Source organism: Dipodomys spectabilis, unplaced genomic scaffold (genome assembly GCF_019054845.1).
Source record: "Dipodomys spectabilis isolate Male_0828 unplaced genomic scaffold, ASM1905484v1 ptg000043l, whole genome shotgun sequence".
Lineage (NCBI taxonomy): Eukaryota > Metazoa > Chordata > Mammalia > Rodentia > Heteromyidae > Dipodomys > Dipodomys spectabilis.
The window spans coordinates 28,478,519-28,485,070 of NW_024870720.1; the positions used below are offsets into that span (position 1 = coordinate 28,478,519).

The following is a 6,552-nucleotide window of genomic DNA, read 5'->3' on the forward strand; positions in this document are numbered from 1 at the left end:
GGGAGAAAGTGTAGACCGTATCTGAATCTTTTGCCCTTTGTTCTTGAGGACCTCTGGACAAAAAGTGTCACAGTGGTGAGAATTTTACAAATTAACAATAAATAAATAAATGAAAATAAAACAAAACAAACCCACCTTGCTTACTTCCCAGAATTGTTCTAGCAATTGTCCTAGTGCAAGGAGAGAAGATTCAGAAGTCTTTTTTAGCAGGGCGCTGGTGGCTCACACCTGTAATCCTAGCTACTCAGGAGGCTGAGATCTGAGGGTAGATATTCAAAGCCAGTTGGGGCAGGAAAGTCTGTGAGACTCATCTCCAATTAACCATCCAATTGATCATACAACTACTCTCCAATTAATCACCAAAGAATAAGTGTAACTGAAGAGTTAAGGTGAGAAAAGACTGAAATGAACTTGAGAAAGGCAGAAATAAAAGGTATAAGGCAAGGTATAAATACATTGGGTGGAAAATGAGGAGAATGAATGTAGAGACTGGACAGAGAGGAAAAGAAATTATAGAAGGAAATGTGTAGAAAGAAGATATTACTTTGAGAGGTCAAGAAAACTAAGGTGTTGATGGAATATAAGAAGTGAAAAGTTAGCTGGCACTGGTGGTTCATGCCTATAATCCTACTATTCAGGAGGCTGAGATCTGAGGATCACTGTTCAAAATTAGCCCAGACAGGAAAGTCTATGAGACTCTTACCTCCAACTAACCACCAGAAAACTGAAGTGGTGCCCTGGCTCAAAGTGGTAGAGCACTAGCCTTGAGCAACAGAGTTCAAGGACAATGCACAGGTTCTGGGTTCAAGCTCCATGACAGATGAAAAAAAAAAAGTCTTTTCTCAGAGACTTGAATGTTGTAAAAAAATTATACGAAGCCTTGAATTAAACATATACATTTGCATCAATGAACCTCAACAAGTAAATGTACTATTAGCACTAGCTAACTATTTCAGTTTAAATTACAGAAGGCTTCTTATTTTAGGGAGATTTTTGTGGTGCTGGGAATCATCATTTTAAGAAATTCAAAATTAAGTATAAAAGTTTTAATAATATGTTGTATATATATGTCATATAGTGTTACACTATTTTGAATATAACTGAAGAAATGAATGTTTTCTTATTCATTGCTGATTATTTTTCTATGTTGATTCAAAACATATAGTAGTTTGTCATTAAATGATACATTAGAAATATTAGTACATATCTATGTACTACTATATATATGTACATATAATAGTACATACACACACACACACACACACACACACACACTAAAACCAAGTTTTACTAGGAAGACTTACACCCAGTGATGTGGCTAAATTAGCTTTAACATTAAATATGGGTAAATAGATGCCTCACAGCTGAGTCTGTTCTTCTTTACATAGATGCCTACTATGAAACATAAGAAATATAAAATCAAATGATTTGAGTTCAATAGTATAGAGTGTGCATAAAGGTAAAAAATGCTTAGTAAATATTTTAATTTATTCTAAATTGATACTATTAATTTGTAAGCTAAACTACTATCTACTGTAAGACCCCCAGAAGACAATAACATAGCAGAGTCCAAGAGTTTTCCTTTAGAATTCTATCTACATTTTTTTCCAGTCAATACCTAATATAAGTACAATGGAGAATTTATAACTTACAATCTCAAATTTTAAAAAAGAGCCTGTTGAAACAATGACAATGCTAACTTAGGATCCATTACAAACATTTGAGTATTTTATATTAATTAAATATAAATGATATATTATTTTAATATATTATCATATATTATATATTATTGTTAAGATATTGTTACTAAATGCTGATCATAGCTACTGCCTCCTTTCCAGAGGAAGCAACATTCATAAAAGGACTCTTTTGAAGAAACTTCATAAAGTAAATCAATCCACTTTTCTGCCTTTAAAGCTTATGAGCAAAAATGGACAAACCATTGTCACTCTTCTCTTTTGGTTCTTATTTATAAACACAAAGAAAAGTCAGCATTATTTTACTACAGGCAATTCAATTTGATTACCAATACAAGGCATGGATTGTATGGGCTCATTTTATCAAAGTCACTCAATACAGTCTCTTTTATGACATGATGATGGCAGGGGTTCCACAATGTGAGAGTGTATACTCCTCTAACTGAAAATTTTTGTTTTGTTTATGGAAATAATAGATAAGGATGAGCATGAATTTTCCAAGTTGAACATGATTGACTCTGTACAACACCTTAGTAATAACAATAAAATTATATATGGATATATATAAATATATATATTTAGTTTAAATCTATGATTGAGTTAGCAGGTAAATTTGTCCCCATAGAACAATGGGGAAAAGTGGCCAGGGGCCAGGTGGGTCCCTAGTTACTCAGAGCCATGATGCTTGAGCACCTGCCACTTGATCTAGGTCTCACACTCTACATCTGGAAGCCAGTTCGATGCCAGTACCCCTAAGCTGCCTGCTCAGCTGAGATCAGTTCAGGGTTCTCTACCTCCTTGAGGGCTGCGGTGACTTCATGGTGATAGGAGGTACCATTTATGAAACATCTTCCTGGTGTTTCATTCCCAGGACAACCCTATATTGCAGAGAGTATTCTGCTGCTTGTGATGGGTTCAGTGTTGTGATTGAATGAACTGGCAAATAGGAGAGAACCCATGACTCAGAGTTTGTGTCCTTCCCCCTCATTTAATTATTTACGAGTATCCTTTCATTGTTTGGTGCGATCTTACATTATATCCCAACTTCTTTTCAAGTGTTCTCTAGGGGTGATTTTTTTTTTTCCCTATTGATTTGTGGAAACACACAGAAACTTAGTGGAGCCCTCACGTTCCAGAGACCCTTCTGATCTGATGATTCAACCCAAAGTCCTAACCATAAGAATCCACAGAGCAAAAGGAATATTGCCCAGGAGTCCAGTTGTCTTGGCCAAGGTTAGATCTAGGCACCTGCAGAGCTCATGAGCCATTTCCCTTGAGGAAGGGGGAGGGGTGGGTACTCACATTTACTCCAGGCCCTTCTCCTTCTCTTCCCCGCCCTATCTCCCTCTCCCCCCTCTCCCTCCACCCCACCCCCCTGGGCCTCAACAATTTACCTAGACCAGGAAATGGTATTCTGCGAAATTCAAAAGGAAAAAAATACACTGTCTGGGATTCAGGCTGCTCATGCACGCACTGACCTTTGCTTTCCAATCTCACCCTCAACCTCAGCCCTGGGGGTGGCCTAACGGGGTCCCCTCCCCACCCCGCCCCCATCCCGCAGCCCCCAGCGTTCACCTGTTCTTCACTTTGAGCCGGGGGAGCTTGTGGTCGGGCTGAGCTCGCTGCAGGAAGGTTGGTTCGGACGGCTGGTGGTGGCCGGGCAGCTAGCTAGCTCTGGGCCAGCGGCTGTCCGGGGACTGCAGGAGTTTCTCACCTGCGCGGGGCGGGGCGCGCGGAGGGCAGTGTGGGCGGAGCCCGGTGCGCGCGGTCCCCCCCGCACCGGGCCGGGCGCCTGCGGGCCGCGCCCCCCGCACCGGGCTGGCCACCCCAGGAAAGCTGTTATTTGTTACCCCAGGCGCACGGAGCCAGGCACCTGAGCCCCGCCCAGCGCCTCGGTGCACGTCGGGAGTGGTTACTCTTTCTGATTGCGTGCACTCCCTGCTCCCTGACACACTTCTCCAAGAGTGAGTTCACATCCCTGGGAAGGCCTCAGCCCGGAACTGAACCCGCTCCCCAGGCCCTCCAAGGCTCTGGGGCAACACCAGGAGTAAACTTGGCAACTCACAACTTTGGGGTTTTCATGGTCTCTTCTTTGATCTTTGGGCACCCCATTTCCCTGCCACTCCCTTCTACACACAGAGCTGCCAGTTCTAACCCCAGGGGTCCCAGAGTCAGCGGGCAGCCCGCAGAGCCCGCGCCACACCCCCCTGGGCGGGCCTCACTAACTGCGGGGAGGGAGGTGGGTTTAGTTGGACTTGGATTTAAGTTCTTTGACCATCTGTACCTTGATTGTATCGTAAAGGTGATATACAGAGAGGGTACAGTTACATAAGTAACGAGTACATTTCTTTTTGAACAGTGGTACCCCCCTCCCTCATTTTCTCCCTTCCTCCCTACTCCCGTCTCCCCTCAAGTTGTAAAGTTCATTTCCATCTATACTTTCTGTATGCTTTACAGAATAGTTTAGTAGAGACCAACAGTTGGAAATCATAGTACTAAAGGACTGTAGAAGAAATGAGTAAGTCTTTGTAATGGATTAAGTTGGATGTGGGAACTCTTCTTGTTTCTGTATCTCAACTCTCAAAAGCGCACCCAAAGAGATGACTGGATGACAGGTGTACAGCAAACCTAAGATTTTTATTTATTTTTTATTTGCTTCTTTTTAATTTAGCTCTGAGTTTTTAAGTATCATTGGTAGTTTCTGTTTCCTAGGTCAAGACACTACTTAAAGCTTTAAAAAAATGTTTTTTATTGTAAAAATAATGTACAGAGGGGTTACAGTTATATGAGTAAGGTAATGAGTACATTTCCTATCAAGCATTGTCACCTCCTCCTTTGTTTATCCTCTACCATCCCTTCCCTCCTCATTTCTCCCCCTCCCAAGTTGTAAAGTTCGTTTTCAACATGGTATCTTGTACATCTCATTGTTACAATGGGTCAACCTGTATCCTTGTTATTTCCCTTCCCCACCCCAAATTAGAGAAATGTATATACAAGATGGAGGGCACCTACATCAACTACAGTGAAAATAGGGGTTACACCTGGGGAAGAACATACAAGAGAAACAAAAAAAATCACATAGTACATTTTAGATACATTAAAAACAATAGATACATTTAAAACAATAGCAAGAAGGAAAACACAAATTGTGTCCCTGTCTTGGGGTTCATTTCACTTAACATCATCTTATATGGTCATATGTACATAGCTTTTGACCTTTTCTGCTTGTCCACGACTTATACTAGTTATTTCAAATAAGGGAAACCATGGGAGGTTTCCCTTATTTGCAATATCTAGTATACGTATGGGTCAAGCGGAAAAGGTCAGATAATGAGATGTTAGGAAAATGAACCTTTAGATATGTATTTTAATGTTTTTTTCTTTCATGCATTTGTTTCTAACGCATTTATAAGATTATCTCTTTGTTGCTTTGTATGTCCCTCCCCCACAGTATAACCCCTGCTTTCACTATATTTGATGTCAGTATAACTTGTGGAGGAGATGGGGAAAAAAAGTCGTTTAAGGATACAGGTGGACCTGTTGCAACAATGAGAAGTACAAGTTGTCATGTCGAAAACGAGCTTTACAACGTTGGTGGGGGGAAGGAGGGGGAAGGTTGGGAGGGGAGGCTGGGAAGGGATGTGAAGGGTAAACAAAGGAGGAGGCTGCAATGCTTGATAAGAAATGTACACATTATCCTGCCCATGTAATTGTAACCCCTCTGTACAGTATGTTCACAAAAAAATAAAATAAAATAAATTTTTTTTAAAAAAAGGGAAACCATGAGACCTATGTTTCTTTGAGCTTGGCTTACTTCACTTAATATAATTTTTTCCAAGTCTTTCCATTTCCTAACAAATGGGACTGGGGTGATGTCATTCTTTCTAATGGAGGCATAGAATTTCATTGTGTGTGTGTGTGTGTGTGTGTGTGTGTGTGTGTGTGTATCACATTTTCTTGATCCATTCATCTACTGAGGAGCATCTGGGTTGGTTCCATATCATAGCTATGGTAACCAATGCTGCAATAAACATAGTTGTGTAGTAGCTTTAGTATAGCCTTGTTTGTGCTCATTTGGGTAAATGCCCCAAAGTGGGATTGCTGGGTTTTAGGGGAGCTCTATGTGGATTCTTTTGAGGAACCTCCATACTGCTTTCCAAAGTGGTTGACCAAGTTCACACTCCCACCATCAATGCAGTAGGGTTCCCTTAAAGTTTTTTTTTTTCTTAAGACTTATTTCAAGTAATAAGCTTTTGAGCACTTCAAAGGGATTCCTCATGATACACTGCAACTCCTGTAAAGCAGGCAGAGTTGATTGCTAGTGCAAATGCCAGATTAACAGTGACTCCCTGCGACTCTCCAGTAACCCATTGTGTGTTGGATAGATAGGGTATTTTAAGGAGACTTACATATGTGGAAAAGCTGAGATAACTTGTCTGTGGAACCTGTGGTATCTGAAAACAGGAGCTCTGAGATTTATCTGTCTTTGGACATGAGAGTTTACTAAATCCCCATCAGCACCTGTATGTTGCTTAGGCACAGGCGAGACTATGGTAATGCTTGTACTTCTTGGCTGCACTGGGCCGGCAAGCCTCTGTGAGTGGCATCTGGCTGAGACTGACCTTTGGATGATGAGTAACAGGACCTACTCTGTTTACAGCTCTTTGGCCCAAGGAAATCTTCCTCACATCCATGCTCCACTCCCCGGGGTCTGAACTCTGAAGGACTCATTTGTGTATTATCAGTATCACAGTACCAGTTACTGCATTTTATCTGAAATCATTTTACTGGGTTTAATTATCATCCTCCAACTGGTACCCTTTAGAAGATAAGTGACTTTTTTGAATACATTCTC

At 41.1% G+C, this 6,552-nt stretch overlaps 1 protein-coding gene across 1 annotated transcript in view; it reads right to left on the reverse strand.

Moving 5' to 3' along the window:
• Positions 1 to 3,383, reverse strand: part of Rassf6 (Ras association domain family member 6) — a 42,108-nt gene extending 38,725 nt beyond the window's left edge. Inside the window, exon 1 of the mRNA XM_042678468.1 lies at positions 3,273 to 3,383. The gene's annotated coding sequence lies outside the window, so the exon portion shown is untranslated. The remainder of the gene's footprint in view (positions 1 to 3,272) is intronic.
• Positions 3,384 to 6,552: the final 3,169 nt, after the last annotated feature.